We start from the raw sequence: 17,509 nt of genomic DNA on the forward strand, positions 1-17,509 counted from the left end.
TAAACAGCTGGGCAGAGAGATTTCTGGAAATTTCACACAAATGTACTTCATATGCCTGGCAGTGTTCTTAGGTAGGTTTTGTATCAGAATGTCTTCAATAAGTATCGATAATTGAAAGAAAATCCGATGAAAGAAACAGGCAATTTTGACTGAAGTTAATGCTTTGTACATCATAAGCACATTTGTAAATAGTATTACCAAACAAGCAGAAAGGCTTGGGATAAAAAATCAACAGAAGGTTCTTTGATATGACAGGGGCGCTTTCGAAATTAATGTTTCTGTTTAAAGCACAATTGAACCATGATACTTTACGTTTGCATTTAAAACTAATTCAAGCCATTATATAAAAAGAATTTTATAACATGAACAGTAGGGTCTCTATAGTGATATGTAAACAATAATGTAGTGTAGACATTGTCACTGTAAGTAAGCATGTGAAACATCTTCCTGTGCACCATGATGAGTCCCCAACTAGAGTAGTTAGGCAATTAATTTGACTGAAAAATGGGCGATTTCACCGATTTTGATGACAAAATCTGGGAGAGTGAAACATTTGTTAGTCCTCATTCAATCCCAGGCAACATCGAATCTCCTTATCTATATCTCAACATGAATCAAGCAAACGTATATCTTACAGGAGGATAAGTATGGCTAATAATTATCCAAAAGATGTTTGAAGTCAGAAAATGTAATATTAATCTTCCTTTGATGCTTTTGAAACTCCATCCCACCCTTTTTTTTTTTCTCTTCCTTCCTTTATTTTGAAATGGGATCTTTTTGGATCAATTCACTGAAGTTTCGTGAATGAAATCATTTCTTTTTGATCCAACAAAATTTCTGGTGACCTTCTCATTTATTTCAAGATGCATCCAGGCATTTCTAAGAAAAGCTTTTGTTGGTAAGTTTAAAATATCATGTTTTGTTGGTCCTTCATGCTCACTTTTGAAATACCATTTCTTTAACACACAGATCAAATAGATATAGATTAATACCTGGTTGATAAATTCCTTCCATTTTGCTTTGAATAAAAATGCAATCATTTTTTTTTTTTAATCTTTTAGGTTATTTTTATATTTATTCCCATTTCTTTTCTTGATATTAAACTAGATGGATTCCTTTAGACAGGAGCTAGAAACCAGTATATAAAAAAAAAAAAAAAAAAAAAAAGATTTTTTCTTTCAACTAGCTTTTTACAAGAATCAAATTTTGTCTATAGTAAGGCTCTTTTTTCTTTTTTTTTTTTTTTTAAAACACAGGAATCACTTATCAAGGCCAAGAGGTAACTCGAGGATAAGGGCTAATAGGTGTACATTGGTCAATGTGATTATAGCGCAGTAAACATAAGTAGTGGGAATTTTGTAAATTGGATTACTTAGGGGGACGGTTCATCTTGTTTATGTTGCACTTGAAGACAATCAGATTGTAGTCAGCTGGAAAGCAGACAATCGAAAGAGTTCCACAGGCGTGCAGTTCAAAGAAAGGAGCTTTGTTTTTGGAATCTATATTTAGGTTTAGGCCAGATAAAGAGTGTGGAAAATTATTGATAGTGGTTTTGGCCAGACAAGGGTGTTTTGTGAAAGTTTGGCAAGGGGGGGGGGATCATAAATTGAAGCTCAGATGAGCAATCAAATTTAAGATCCCAATATCATGATAATCGAGATAGCAAGATATCAATCAGTAATTTCTGCAGGAATCAAGACAAATTTAATTATTGACAAGGACAGTTTACGATATTTGTTGACATTGTGCTTTGTAGAGAAGCAGATCCATGATAATGTGTTCCACAGAAGAGAAGTTCCTAGTAAGTAACCGTTTCTAGAAAGAAATTCTGTTTGGTACATAAGAACCGAAAGATCTTTGCAATGATGGGAGAGAGAAGAGTTCTTGCTGTTAATATTTTACAGGAGGGGGGGGGGGGGGTGACTAGAGATTGAATCTTATACAATCAGAAGATGATTACTCTGAATCGAGTATTAATCAAGGCTATTGACAGATTCCTGGAGGTTGAAAATTCAATTCTTACTGCAGATAATAACCGAGAATTGCAACACTTTTACCCAGTTCTAGTGAATCGAAACAAGAACAATCTACCCTCGTGATTTAAATAAACAGTTCGGTCAAAAATTCTTAGTTTGGCGAAAATTCTTAAGTTCGAAAAAGATGCAAATAGTAATCTGAACAATGTAAATATCCCACCTTATTGGTCCCCCGACAAAAGGAGGGTGGACCTGTAAATTTACCCTTGTCCGTTCGTCCGTCTGCACTTTTCTCAATACCTATGTCTTGGAATTTTTTTAAAATTTGCACAAACATTAAATATGATACCAGTACAAAAAGTAACAGAACGGATTTTCCGGGAAAACTTCACTTGCCCCTCTAGAGGTGCCTTTCGAGTTAAAATGGCTAAAATTGCGCTTATTAAAAAAAAAAATTGATGGCTTCGAATTTTATAAAACTTTCTGAAAAGTTATAACTAACTGATTGCTATATAATTTTGTTTGTCTATACTTCGCAATAATTCTTGGGTGTGCCCCAGGGGCTCTTAAGGCTAATAAAAAACACTCCATTTTGGAGACTTTTGGGGCTAGGGGGGGGGGGGGGATGATGGTCAAGTAATTTCTTTTTTTGCATGGTGCAAAACTCAAATTTACATATGTTAAGGCCTAAAACTGCACCATTTGTTCATTTTCAACAGGATTCGCTGTGACCAGTGGACTTTTCGGGCAAAGTTTTTTTGGGTTTTTTTTGGGGGGGGGGGCTTAGCCATTTTTTTATGTCTAGTTCACCGTGCAGTCACAGGGGACCATGCATGGTTCACTTGTTTGCTGTTTTATTTTAATGTATTATACCGTGGTTACCGTAATATGATTATATTTCTGGTACTCCAGCACCTTTTGACCCGGCTTTATGTGATGTTGGCTTTGGCACGACCCCCAGCAGATGAGAATCACCGGAATAAGCCAAGCATTAATGAAATGTTAAAACAGAAAAAACGGATTTTAGGATATAATGAAGGAAGGCAAGTATTAGGTTGGCGCAAAAATGTTTTTAACATTCAACTGATATATATATATATATATATATATATATATATATATATATATAAATAAACGGCATTATCTTTGCACCAACCTAATAATTTTACATTTTATTTCATTTGGCTTGAAAAAAAATTTATTAAACTTGAGTTAGTTTTTTTTTTGCTATTACAACTTTTATTGAAACAAAAATAAAAAGTATTGCAACTTTCTTTGAAAACAAAAATACAAACTAAAAATATATTTAAACTTTTCTAGAAAAAAACATTAAAAAAAGTATGAAATTAGACAAAAATATTCACATTTTTAGTCTTGCAGCAAACGTCTCCATAGCTCAGTAATTAACGTCAAAGGAAAAGTAAATCGTAAGCTAAATATTTTGGTTTCGATTCTCCGTGGTGGCACATTTTTTTTCTTAACTTTTTAAATCATTAATATACAGGGTGTTTCAAAAGTCTTGGGAACATTACAAATTCGTATATCTCATGAACTATTCCAGGTAGAAAAATGAAACTGGTGTCATTTTAAAGCTTGCTTAATCAAGTTTTTGGTCATACTAATGATTTTCGTCTTATCTTTCCATGTGCAGTAATGGCGTTCTCTAAACAAGACAAGGCGTTTTGCGTCCTCCAATTTGCAAAGACTGAATCGTGGACACGTGTTCAGCGTGCATTTCGCAGGAAATTTAAAAAAGAAGTCCCTGAAAGGAAACCCATTGTCAGATGGCATGCTAAATTTGTGAAAGATGGGTGTTTATGCCCAAGTAAGCGAACAGGTCGCCCTTCAACTTCAGAAGCTGCAGTTGAGCAAGTCCGGACAGCCTTTCAGCGGAGCCCCCGTAAATCAGTGAGAAGAGCCAGCAGGGAACTTCAGCTTGCTCCAGCAACTGTCTGGCGTGTCTTAAGGAAACGACTGCAAATGGTACCTTACATGCTCAAGTTGGTCCAAAAGTTGAAGGACACTGATAAGCCACTTCGCCGTGACTTTTGCATTGCAATGCAAGAGAAGTTGGAAGATAACGGCTTTGATGACCGGCTTGTTTTTAGCGATGAGGCGACCTTCCATCTGAATGGCAAAGTTAACAAGCATAGCACTCGCATATGGGGTACTGAGAATCCTCATGAAATTCTTGAGCACGAGCGAGATTCACCAAAAGTGAACGTGTTTTGTGCAATTTCCAAGAAAGGTGTCTATGGACCGTTCTTCTTTGAAGAGGCAACTATCACTGGTGAATCCTATCTCAACATGATGGAAGACTGGTTAATGGCTCAGTTGGAAGAAGCAGAATCTGATGACTTCATTTTTCAACAAGATGGTGCACCACCACACTGGAGACTTAGAGTAAGGCAGTTTCTTAACACAAGGCTGCCTAGTAGATGGATTGGGAGATCTGGGCAAGGTGATGACGTTCTCATGCCCTGGCCTCCTAGGTCTCCAGATCTTACCCCGTGTGACTTTTTCCTTTGGGGCTTTGTCAAGCAACAAGTCTATGTGCCGCCTATTCCAAGAGATATTGACGAACTAAAGGCTCGAATAACGGCAGTTGTGGGAACCATTGACGTCAAGATGCTGGAACGCGTTTGGCAGGAAATGGACTATCGACTAGATGTCTGCCGTGTGACGAATGGTGCTCATATTGAGCAAGTTTGAAGATTCCCCACAAAACTTGAAACTTTAACCTTTCCAACGCTACCAATTTCATTTTTTAACTCCTAATAGTTTTTGAGTTATTAAAAATCTTTATGTTCCCAAGACTTTTGAAACACCCTGTATATTGGGTCAATATAATATAATAAATACGAAATCTGCATTAATGAAAATATCATATTTAAGTGTATTTTACGATAAGACAATGCTGGGCGACCCGCTAGTATTTAAATTTAAAAAAAGGTAGGTTTTTTTGTTATTTTGTTTTTTTTTTATGCGATCAATAAATGTTAATTAGGTTTCCCAGGATCTTTTCTTTCATTCGGCTTGTTCAGGCAGTTCTCATCAGCTGCTGGTCCAACCTGAGCCAACGTCACAAAAATTCGGGTCAAGAGATGTATCTGTTTATCTGTCTGTTCCACTTTTTCTCAGAAACGAATAAGCAGATCTGTCTGAAATTTTGTATAAACTTTTGTTATGCTCCAGTGTCACAAAATAAGTAATGTGGTATGCGTTAGATGCACAGTTATTGATATATAACTAAAATCAATTTATTTACTAGTGAGACTTTTTTTTTTTTTTTTTTTACATAGGCATCACCACTTATCAAGGCCAAGAGGCCACTCAAGGATAAGGGTTAAAGAGTGTACAGTAGAAATTGGACAATATAGTAATCATTAGTAATGAAAATTTGGTAACTTATATGGAACGGCTCATCAAGAACTTATTTACGTTAGACTTGAAGACAACTATATTGTAGTCAGCCGGAAAGCAGGAAATCGGAAGACAATTCCACAGGCGTGCAGTTCTAAGAAAGAAGCTTTGTTCATGGAATCTACGTTTAGGTTTAGGCACAGATAAAGAATGGGGGGAATTATTGATAGTGTTTACAGCTAGACGAGTGTTTCTTGTGAAAGTTTGGCGAGGGGGGGACCATAGATTGAAGCTCAGTTGAACACTTTTCATGAAAATAACGATACATCACAGACAAACTCGCAATCGCACATCTCTTCTGTGAGATAGAGGTTGCAAGGAGGAGAAAAGGACATCTCCTACGAGGCTACGAAGTCTATTTTGAACTCTATCAAGGCAGGACAAGTCCTTTCTAGCAGCTCCTGTCCAGATGTGGCAACAGTATTCCATCCTTGGACGTACCTGGCTCTTATATAGATAGAGAATAGCATCAGCAGTGAGATATCTACCGGATCTATAGAAAGATCCCACCATTTTTCCAGCGGCCTTGGCAACAGATTTGATGTACGTGTTCCATTTAAGATCAGGAGTAATGGTCAAGCCCAGAAGCTTGTCAAAACTTGAGGCCTCCTGAAGACGAGAGCTATTCATTTCAATTGATGCCAAATGTGGATTAGAATGTTGATGATGTAAAGAGAGAAGCTTGGTTTTAGATGCATTAAAAGTAACCAGCCACTCCTTTCCCCATTGTACTACGTGATCAAGATCAGAGGAGAGAGAATTGGAGAGAACTTGGTCGTTTACTGTCTTAGATGTGCTACCATAACTGGTAGTGTCATCAGCATAAATGTCTACAAATGATGTAAGGATGTGATTTGGAAGATCATTAATGTAGATCAGGAAAAAAGTTGGGCCCAGGATGGACCCCTGAGGGACACCGGCATTAATACTGTGAGCTTCTGATTTTTGCCCCTCAACTACTACTCTTATGAACCTATCAGAAAGAAATGATTTAATAATTGAGAAGACTTTTCCAGCTATACCATAGCTAGCGATCTTATGAAGTGGAAATTTCACAGTGAACTCCTTCATATGTAATATATTGATGTTGGTATTCTGTAGATGTTCAGCATAAATAGAGATGCTATGATACTGCAGCTCTTTTGTTAAAACTGCAAAAGTATTTATCTAAGCTAGCAGGGGCACCTTGGTCGTAATGTACATTTAAATATATTTTAATTCTTGCAGATTTTGTATCTATTATTATAGAGTTAATTCTATTGATTTTTATATATTACTAGCGAGGGGTACCCGGTGTTGCCCGGGTGTTTGGAGGTGTGTGTGGAAACTCCGGGGGGGGGGGTTAAAAAAAATGTTTTGGTAGGTAAGTATGAGGATTGAACCCGAACCCTTAAGGCAAAGTTGTAAATTAAAGTGTGGAAAAAAAAAAAAAAAAAAAAAAAAAAAAAAACGTGCAACATTAACGATTGCTCCACCGCGAGATGCTAACAGAAACACGTTTGAATTTATTTAATTACTTGGATTTGGCAGGTGCCAGTTTTAATGAGTTAATGAGGTCAAGTTTGACTGCGGGTTAGTATTTTTTATTTTTATTTTCCCCAAAATGTTATAGGAAAAAGACTAACCCACACGCGGCGAGCGACAAATGTTGAATATTTATCTTCCCGAAATCAAGCAAATTAAATAGACAGGCGAGCTTCGTTTTTAACTTTGAGATATTACGACTTATATGTGATATAAAAAGTTTTAAAAAGTTGTGAACCGACCGACTACTTCTGAAAAAAGCCTTTTGTAGACATACAGAAAAAGCGAACACACATACAAACATACATACATTTTCGCTTTTATATATATATATATATATATATATATATATATATATATATATATATATAGATAAAGTTGCGATTTCCCAAAAAAATATACCAATATGACGTGGGTGCATCAGTTTTAATTGGAAGCGAAACAAAAACCTACGAAACATATTTGAGTGCCATCAGCTATAATCGAAACCGAAAACAAAACTTAATTCTTAATAAAATTATTTATTACAAGAGATTGGTTGGTTGTTTTTGCTTTACGGTATATCAACCCTTTTCGGGTTATTTAATGGCGAATCTAAAGATTTAAGAAAAATTTTTTAATAGAATATATTTGTTGTTTTCAAGTCCGTTTCTATTTAACCAAGAGTTGGGACCCTAACAGGTACTACCACTTCGGGTCAGAGTGGACCCGGGAGCAATGGTAATTAAAGGGTGGCTCAATACTCCCCAAAGCCAACAAGCTGGGGCCTCACCACTGGATATCGTTTAAGGTCATATCCAGGACCACAAAACATGGAAGTACATAACAATTAAAATGACTCAGATGTAAACGTGACACAGAAAATAACATGCACGTTATCATATATAGATTCTAGTAGTTTGACAAAGTATTCATTCTAAGTCAACGGGATATAACTTTTGTAACTAAATATGATTATGAAGTTGTGTCATCAACGGAAAAAAATAAATGCATCTCAGTGAAACTGAAACGATAAACATTGTTTGAAATACTCCGCCCAGTGGCAAAAGCGGCTGGTAACACTAGGAGTGACAATACCGCTTCAGCCACCAAAACTCTTACCACCTCTGGTTGGCAGCTGATGAGGACAGCTTATCGCGCATGCTATCACAAGTTTATGTTAAAAATAGAATACTACTCAATCTGGAAAGCAAAGGCATCTCAGTATATTTACATAGAATACGGACAGTGACATTTTCTTTCATAGGATTTTCAAATTAAATTTAGTTTTTACGGTATCTTGTTTATTAAATAGTTAAGTGCAAATACAGAACAGTTACAAAACTCCCTCCCATCCACATGCTAAAAATGGGTTTCTAAATAATAACGCTATTATTTCAGCATAGTCCATATTCTGCTTAAGTATTAGCATCTCTTCAGAAAGACAAACTGACATTTAAAAAGGTTGAAGCTGTAATGTAAGCATGAAAAGTTCTGCATGTTTAGTGGGCATGCAAGGGACTGACCACGCAAAATTGGATTCTGCCATTTAAAAAGTGGTTACCTATTTAAAATGGACGTTTATACCGAGAGATAATACTATATCGAAATACTAGCAGGGGGTACCCGGCGTTGCCCAGGTGTTTGGAGGTGTGTGTGTTAAAAAGAGGTGTAAAAGAAAGAAAGTTTTGGTCGGAAATATTAGACGATGTTTCATTTTTTTTTTTTTTTACTCATAATGGGGTATGGTCCCTCACAGTGGAGAGATTCTATTTATAAATGCTTCTGCTAGGAACTGACAAAATTTATTCACGATCTGCTATCAACCTATAAGAAAACAAATGCGCCATAAAAATTTAACCTTTTTTTTTGCAACTTTGCACATATTTTTTTGTGTCAACACAAGGATCTTTTGCTCTTTGGCAGCAAAATTATAAAGTCAGGAACCTGCACAGAGCAGCTATCCACTGAGAATTCGTCATCTCCAAGACTTGTATTAATAACTACCCATTGGAAACTTCTGAAACTAAACATGGCTTACAACTCCGGATAATATATTATCGAAACATTACAGATAATATTACAAATATTACATAATTAATGTTAATTCTAAACAGGAGGCACCCTTGTCACTAAGTTTTGATGTTTAGTGGTTCATTATTCTCAAGGGGTCTTGTTTGATGGTCCTCCTCAAATGACAGCAATATCTATATCCTAGAATTTTTATAGCCGTTGACTTAGAACAAGTGCTTTATGAAAAATTGATTGATAACATGGTTATATTTGTGCTCATTCTTGTATTAAATATTAATTCCTATTAATAATCTAGAACTGTGCACTCAATGGATAACATAATACTGACTTCGCTGCACTGTATCAAAAGGTCCATACGAAATCCGAGATCAGTCCAGTAGTTTCAGAAAGAAACTCTAGAATAAGTGTGGTACTGGGAGTAATTAATCCCTAACTGTATTAAACGGATACCATAATACTTAGTCTGCTGCAACTTAATAACAACGGTCCATAAAAAACTTCAGCTAGATCAATCCAGAAGTTTCACAAAAAAATAGAAAGACTATGCATGGTTGGAAATCAACCATTAAAAACCAGACGCGATGCATGGTTGGAAATCAACCATTAACAACCAGACGCGATGCATGGTTGGAAATCAACCATTAACAACCAGACGCGATGCATGGTTGGAAATCAACCATTAACAACCAGACGCGATGCATGGTTGGAAATCAACCATTAACAACCAGACGCGATGCATGGTTGGAAATCAACCATTAACAACCAGACGCGATGCATGGTTGGAAATCAACCATTAACAACCAGACGCGATGCATGGTTGGAAATCAACCATTAACAACCACACGCGATGCATGGTTGGAAATCAACCATTAAAAACCAGACGCAATGCATGGTTAAAAATCAACCATTAAAAACCAGATGCAATGCATGGTTAGAAATACCAACAATCAAAATCTCTTATTAGGGCTATAAGAGATTATTTTCATTGTTTTGACTAGTATGTATCCGTTGATACCTTATATGCTTTTTTATAGAGTGATGTGGTTCTTGGTTGATTGTGTCTAACTGTGTTGGATGAGAGTCCAAACAATAACATTCTGTTGTTATAGCCCTACTTATAAAAGAAAAAGGGAGCCGAATTTCCTTTCTTTTCCTGTTTCTTTGTGAGACTTTCAGCTACAATATGTTGAGTCCATCAAAATGTTACAAATGATTCTGAACAGTTAAAAAAGGAGTATAACGTTAGAATAACGATAAAACAACAGCAATAGACTGACGTCTTTTCTATAAGAAAGAGGTTATAAGGAGGAGAAATGGATATAACAAGTTTCGAAATCCATCAAGATAGGAATGGGTACTCCATTTTAGGATGTATTTGGTTCTTATACAGGTAGAAGATTGCGTTTAGAGTGAAATATTATGATGGAGATATTATGGATCCATAAGGCCAACACCTGTAAACGTTATTCTTCTGCAATTTTTTTTTTTTTTTTTTTTACACGGTGGTCACCGCTTATAAAGGCCCAGAAGCCACTCAGGGATAAGGGTTATAGTGATGCTAGACTTCTTGTTTTAAAAACAACTTCTGATACAATCTGCATCCACCTATACATTTGTTACAGCATCCCATGAACTCAAATATATCAAAATTCATTTCAATAGAATGAAAACATTTTATCTAAGAGAGTTTCATACAATCAGTTCATTCAGATTCTCCCCAGACTTGCCACCCGTACTAGCATGTTTAATTCGAAAAGTGCCTTCAGCTTTTGTCATATCTAATGTTTGTGAATGCATATTAGAGCAATTCTTTTCTTCAAGAGCCACAAAAGCCATTGTTTTGTATTCGGTAAAGAAATAGAAGCGAAAGAAGTGGAACGATTCAAAGCACAATAGGCTTTTATTATAAAACTTTTATGCTATCGCAATTCTTTCACGTGTATTCCTCATCGCAATTCCGTATGCAGCTTTATAGAGAGGCAGGCAGAGACAGACATGAGAATCGATCGGAACTCCTAACATTTATCGGCTGAAGAGAGCTTAATATGGGCAACGGTCCTCAATTATCAGGTTTGAAACCGACCGTACCGAGGACTCATCTAAACTTTCTGTATATAAAAATATAATACGCTGTTATTTTTGGATTTTTTCTTATAATAGAGCACTCTGCTGGAATCCGTTTTTCCAAAAAATATAACATTATATATATATATATATATATATATATATATATATATATATATAATGTGTGCGTGCGTCGTGATTGTCACTTCTAGACAGAAGAAAACCATCTTTCCCTTTCTTTATTGTTGATTCTTATTTTTTCTTTATAATATGTGGAGATGCGAGACAATTTCTACCCTCTGGAGAATGAAGGTGACTCTTCAGACCAGCCTTGAATTTATAGTTTGTTGCAAAAACTACACTAATGAGGTGGAGGAACGTCAACTGGAAGTCAAGAATTATATTGTTATGATATGGAAAGAAAACGCCTTAGAGACTAAGGAATTATAACGATAGCTTTTAGTCATTCCCATTTTTTTTTTTTTTCTTTCCAATAGTTTGATTTTATTTTAGTTGTTCCCATTTGAATTTGTTTCCCAATGCACAAAAAACTCAATTCGGCTTTGAAAAGTGAGGGCGAAACCCAGTTGGCTGACTACCTTCTTTTTTAATTTTTTTTTGTTCAACCTCTATTAAATGTTTTCCCTTCGACCTTTTTACCATAGATAAAAAAAAAAAAAGAAGAAAAAAAAAGACTATTAGGCACACGGGCTAATTCTTTTTTTCTTTTTTTTTTTTTTTTTTAAAACATGTAGAGCGAATTTGCTTTTAGGGTTGTCAACTTACATTTTAGTATCGGTATGACAACTATGCAGAACCCTTGGTCAGCTCCAACTAAAGTACATTCTTTTCAACAAATAGATATATTATACAAACCATAGTACAATATGTAGACCTACAGATATATACACAATACATATATTCCTAATATATGCACTTAACGGAGGAGGAGGGACATCAGAACACGGATGTATTATAATTGTTTCATTTAGAGGTTCAGGTCTTTCAACATTATACCCCTCCCTCACCAAGCCAAGGTGAGGGGGGTTGCAACATTACAAGATATTAATTTTTATTCATTGTGACAAACTGTACACCATGCTGGTCTTGCACCTGATTAGATGTTGTAAAAGAGCCAATCAAATAGATCAGTTAAGCCATATTTGTTTTATTTGGATTCATCGGACTACTGTACTCATCTTGAGTGTGATTTTCACAAAATTTCGGTCGATGTAACCTGCGACCTTTTTCAGGTTTATCTGGTCGAACTTGGGAATTTGAACGGAATTTCGAATGGAAACCTTTATTTACTTCACGGGCCGTCAGTCATGACTGGATAGAGGTCCTAAGTCACTCGCAATTGTATATTTTTGTTCACCGACACTGAGGATTGAACCTTCAACCTGCATGAGAATATCACTTTGTACAACTGATTTTTTCCAAGTACTCTAACCACTGCGGTACGAGTCCTTGCGGAGTACCAGAGTTCGACAAGATGCACCTGAACGTCGACCAAAACGTTCTGAAAAACACACAAAAGATGAGTAGTCCGATGAATCCAAATACGAATAACCAATCCTCATCTCAAAAATTCAGAAACATAAGCCATATTTATTATTTATTGTTTCCTTCCTCTTTGCTAATCATTTACTTTAATAATTTATGAGCAACAAAATACATTTGGTTTTCATCGTTTTCATCAGGGGCTATCTTTTCATTTTCAGATAACATTTCAACAATATACAAGATCTCCATGTTCTGTCTTCTTTGTCTTTTGACTGGAAACCTATCTATATATAAATGACAAAAACAGCCGCATGCGTTTTTTGATGTCCAGCAAAGGCTTTTTTTCACCGGAGTTCTCGGGGATTGGGGGGGGGGGGTAGTATGTTTTAGAACTTTATATATACTCCCTAGATTATAATATCTAGGATTTGCAAAGGGACATCGTCTCTAGATTTATTTTGATCAACTTTCATAAAATTTACACTATTCCTTTCTGTCGCTTGTTTGTTCGACTTTTTATCGTATAAAAGCGAAACTAAATAAAAAGCGAAGACAGCTTCCCGGCCTTTCGTACTGGGACGTCCAGAAAGCAATTAGCTTTGATCAATATGGGGAAAACACCTCATATCAGACAACTGCTATTCATTTGGACACTCCTTTTGTAAGGAGTTGGTTTTCCTCAACAACGTAGGGAAAACATGATACGGCGGAAAGCTGAACTGGCCTCCAGCCAACAATCATTTCTGCAAGTCAACTTTCATTGAGATCGCTAACTTTAAACGCTTTTCACCTCCTATGGCTTTGTAGTGTTCCTATAAAAGTTTTTTCACTTTCTTTTCCACCTTCAGATTTGTCACTTTCTTTTACACTTCCAAACACCCCGGCAATGCCAGGTACTCCCGCTAGTCTATAATATAAATCTCACCTGTCTGTTTAAATGTATGTATGTCTTGCAAAAACTTTCAACAGAGGTAACAGATTTTCACGAGATCAGTATCATTTTGAACCTCGACCCTTCGGACGACAAATACAGAAAAACTGGCTAAAAACATTAATTCCTTCACCCTCAACTGGGCACTTCTCTACAAGGAGGGGGTCATTATTTTCGCCGATATTTTCAGAAGTGATCCTCTTTTTGATTTCGATTGTCTAGTCTTAATTCAAACCTACGTCACTTCCAGTTTGCGATGGGTGCAAAAGCAAACACATCAAGTGTTGTTTTCACATTCTTTTCCTCCTTTGCGGTATGGGTTCTGAGACTGCCTGCCTACTACCAGTTTTTTTCTCAACACACCTCCAAACACCCGAGCAACACTGGGCATCCAGGCTAGTTCTTATAATAGAAAAAAAAAAACTATTGTAGAAAAAAGAAAATTATCCAATTTCAAACATTAAATGTAGTTTCCCAACCAAAAGTTAGTGTAAAAACAGTCAGAGAAGCTTTGAATTTTAAAGAATTCCAGGTTAAAAAAAAAAAAAAAAAAAATGGTCATATTATTCCAGTCAGGTTCTGCAGAGTCAGGAGTCCGAGTCAGATTTTTAAAAGTACTAGGAGTCGAAATTTTTTTTATCAGACTTAGTGCAATAATTAAATTTTTTTTTTTTTTTTTTTTTTTTTTTTTAACATGGTTTTCCTGTTTCATTTTACCAGTTGCACAATTTAACAATTTTTGTATGGTTTTGCTTTTATTTTTGGAGATGTATCATATTTTGTACTGTATTACAATGCTTCTAGTTATTCAATCTATTTCGGTCCATCAGATCATTGCAAATATTGTCTGGACAGCTGTTTTAATTTTGATTGTGACGTCACACATGATCAATGAAAATTCTGTTTTTGAGTGAGATCACTGAATTACATCGGATAACAATCGGATTGTAATCCGAAAGTTATCCAGTTTCTGAATCAAATTGAATTTGGCAATTGAATTAGTCCAGGATCAATCCGGAATTAAAAACAGGCCTAAATCAATTTGCGCTGCCACCATGTGACGGCATTGTCTACAACTAACAAATCTAAACAAAAAACAGTTGATTCTGGCTAAAGCAGTGTCTCCCAGTGATTTTTCTTTTCCTTTATTTTAAGTAGTTTTGGCGTGAACACAGACCCCACAATTTTATACCATCCCTATTTAAGTTAAAACATACTTATCAAAGTTATATTATGTACATCTATATCAAAAACACTTGTAAACGTTTTTTTTTTTTTAATTTTTTATTTCCATACTTTGTGGACCAGGCACGTATGCAGACCACATAATTTTAATGAATCATCATTATGCCAGATCAAACATACCCATTCCTGTGTCTCGATACATCTATCATATGTGATCAGTTTTCTATAATAGTCAAACATATAAGAGCCTATTCGTGACCAGACACACACAGACGTTCAACTTTATATATATATATGTGTGTGTTAAGATTTAAATATAAAGTATAAGTTCTATAATTATGAATAAAGCTTATATTTTTAATGTTTACAAATAAAAAATTTTTTATTAGATTTGGGTTTTTTTTCTAATATTGTGAAAAGTTTAGGAGAATGGAGAAATGCAATAATAGATGATTTGGGTGGGGGTGGGGGGACAAAGTAAAAAGAAGATGTATAGCTTAAAGTGATAACTGCCATGACAGATTTGAAAGTGCTCATAGGCTGGTAAATGATCGTGAACATAAATACGATTACATATTTAATATAAATATATATTGGAATACCAGTAAAATAATGGTATTTCAATAAGAAGCAATCCATGCCACTATAGCCCTTTATAGGTTTCTCCTGCTTTTTCCTTTGACCCTCTTTCCATAAAGGCAGTATTATCTTTACAAAAAAAAAAAAAAAAATGCCTTCTCCGTATAATGTCTTTACTCCCCTCTTCTGATGAGAAGCATTTGGCTTTAAAATGCCATGGCCTAAATAGGTTTCCCTATCCCTAAATATTGTATTCCCTTTTGAACCGATAGCATAAAATTTAATTGTAAATTTTTTTTTTTTTTTTTTATCCCTTCGTTAGCTTAACATTTTCTATAAAGCTGGTTGAGTGTATATGTGAGTATATTTATCATACAAGTGAATGTTAAACGTAAAAAATAGAAATGAAGAGTATTTATAAAATGCTTGCTGGGTAGGTGTGGGAGACTGGTATATGAATCTGCAGAATAGATTTGCACATAGGGGGTCAAGGAGTCGGGAGTCGGTGTCAAAGATATCAAAGGAGTCCGAGTCAGCATCCTAGGAGTCGGACTTGTACCATCCAGATCCGCAACCCTGGTGATTATACCCGATAGAATTATGCCGAAAAATATTACATTCTCTATCCACTGCCATTCTTTAAAATGTCTTAGTTTTGTGAATTCGAAAAAAAAAAAAAAAAAAAAAAAAAAAAAATCACAAAACTTATTCCTTCAATGATTCTTTTAGTAAGATCGAAAAAAAAAAAAAAAATTTTTCAACTTTTGCATCAAAATGTTTACAAAATGTTAAAGAATGTCATTTAATAGACGTTTGGTAATCAAATGTTTGTGAAGGTTTCACTTTAAATCTAATTAGGAAAGAAACCGTCGTAAAATGATAAAAAATTATGAACGCAAGATGACAAAGCCAATAAATAAAATATTTTTAGTGAGACAAGAAAACTAACAGATACAACACAGGACTGCAAGATTAATGATTGGAAATCAACAAACAGCAGATAACTAACTAATTAGCGGGACCTATGGAAATTCCACTGGGGATTACTAAGGTGCCATCAGCTAAAATCGAAACCAAGACTTATGAAGAATTCTTGATATAATTATTTTTAAAAAATAGATTATTGGAGTGCTATAATCGAAACCGAAATTATGAAGAATTCTTAGTAAAATTATTTATAAAAAAAATGACTTGAGTGCCATGAGTTATAATCAAAACTAAAACTAATGAAGAATTCTTGGTAAAATTATTTATTACAATAAATGAAAGTACATAAAAATTCAACAACCCGGATGTAAGTGTGAAACAGAAAACACACGCTATCGTATTAATATATAGATAATGTGACTCCTTTAGAAGATTGTGGATGCATGTACTTGAAACCATGTTTATGGTAAATTAGTAATTAACAAATCCGTTTATCCAACTATAAGAATACTTTCACAGAACAAGTAACATTAATTCTCCTTACAATAGTTTTGCACAATTTATTCCTTTAAAATGATTAAAATATAAGAATACTAAACTCGAGGGATTTGTTTTCCTCTCGGCTCCAACACCAGAGTCTATACCATTTGTAAAATGGCTTTTGTTGACTGCAGTATGTTGCTGATCATGTGCAGTTCTAGGAGGTTCAACCACCCAGATTTTGCTTTCTCTCTTGGGGAAGGGATTAGTTTATTGCTAATCATCTAAGGCACCCCCGAAGGGGAATGCAGACGTGCCTGCCCAGGCATATTTTGCAAGCAATAGTGCTCCTCTGGGATGTTGGCTCTTCAATCTCACCTTTTATTTTTTTTTTTGCTCCACATTTTCCACCCTGAGGGAGAGAGATAAATACTCTAAGCCATTAATTTAGATTCCTTATTCCAATTTTCATTAAAATCCATAATTATGATTCAAGAAAATGTTTCAAATTTTAGGTTGAAAGTGTCTCAAGAAACTAAAACTCAAGGAAACATGCTTAATTGGTGTCTAATGAATACGAAAATTGTAAACTTTGTTGCTAATTTGAAATTTTTTAATTTTCAAATGGGAAGATCTTTACAATCACTTTAAAACCTCTTTAGGATACTCAAAACAACTTGGATACTAAAAAAAAAAAAAAATTCAAAATACTCAAAACAAACCCTGAAACTTGGGGAAATTCATATCGAATAGCAATTAGTAAAACTTATAAAAACAAAAATAGAGGTAACTTAATTTGGTACTAGTGCACTTATTGATCCGTGCTGAAATAATAACGTTATTTAAAAAGCCATTCTTAACCGGGGGAGGGGAGTGTGTTTTGTACCTATTCTATACTTTA

The 17,509-nt window shown here is 35.0% G+C and overlaps 1 protein-coding gene across 2 annotated transcripts in view; it reads right to left on the reverse strand.

Moving 5' to 3' along the window:
* The window catches only part of LOC145263774 (apoptosis regulator R1-like), a 168,857-nt gene that overhangs the window by 84,132 nt on the left and 67,216 nt on the right, over window positions 1–17,509 (reverse strand). The window lies entirely within an intron of this gene.

Source organism: Euprymna scolopes, chromosome 39, assembly GCF_053919585.1.
Source record: "Euprymna scolopes isolate OS-2025 chromosome 39, ASM5391958v1, whole genome shotgun sequence".
In the NCBI taxonomy this organism is placed as follows: Eukaryota; Metazoa; Mollusca; class Cephalopoda; order Sepiida; family Sepiolidae; genus Euprymna; species Euprymna scolopes.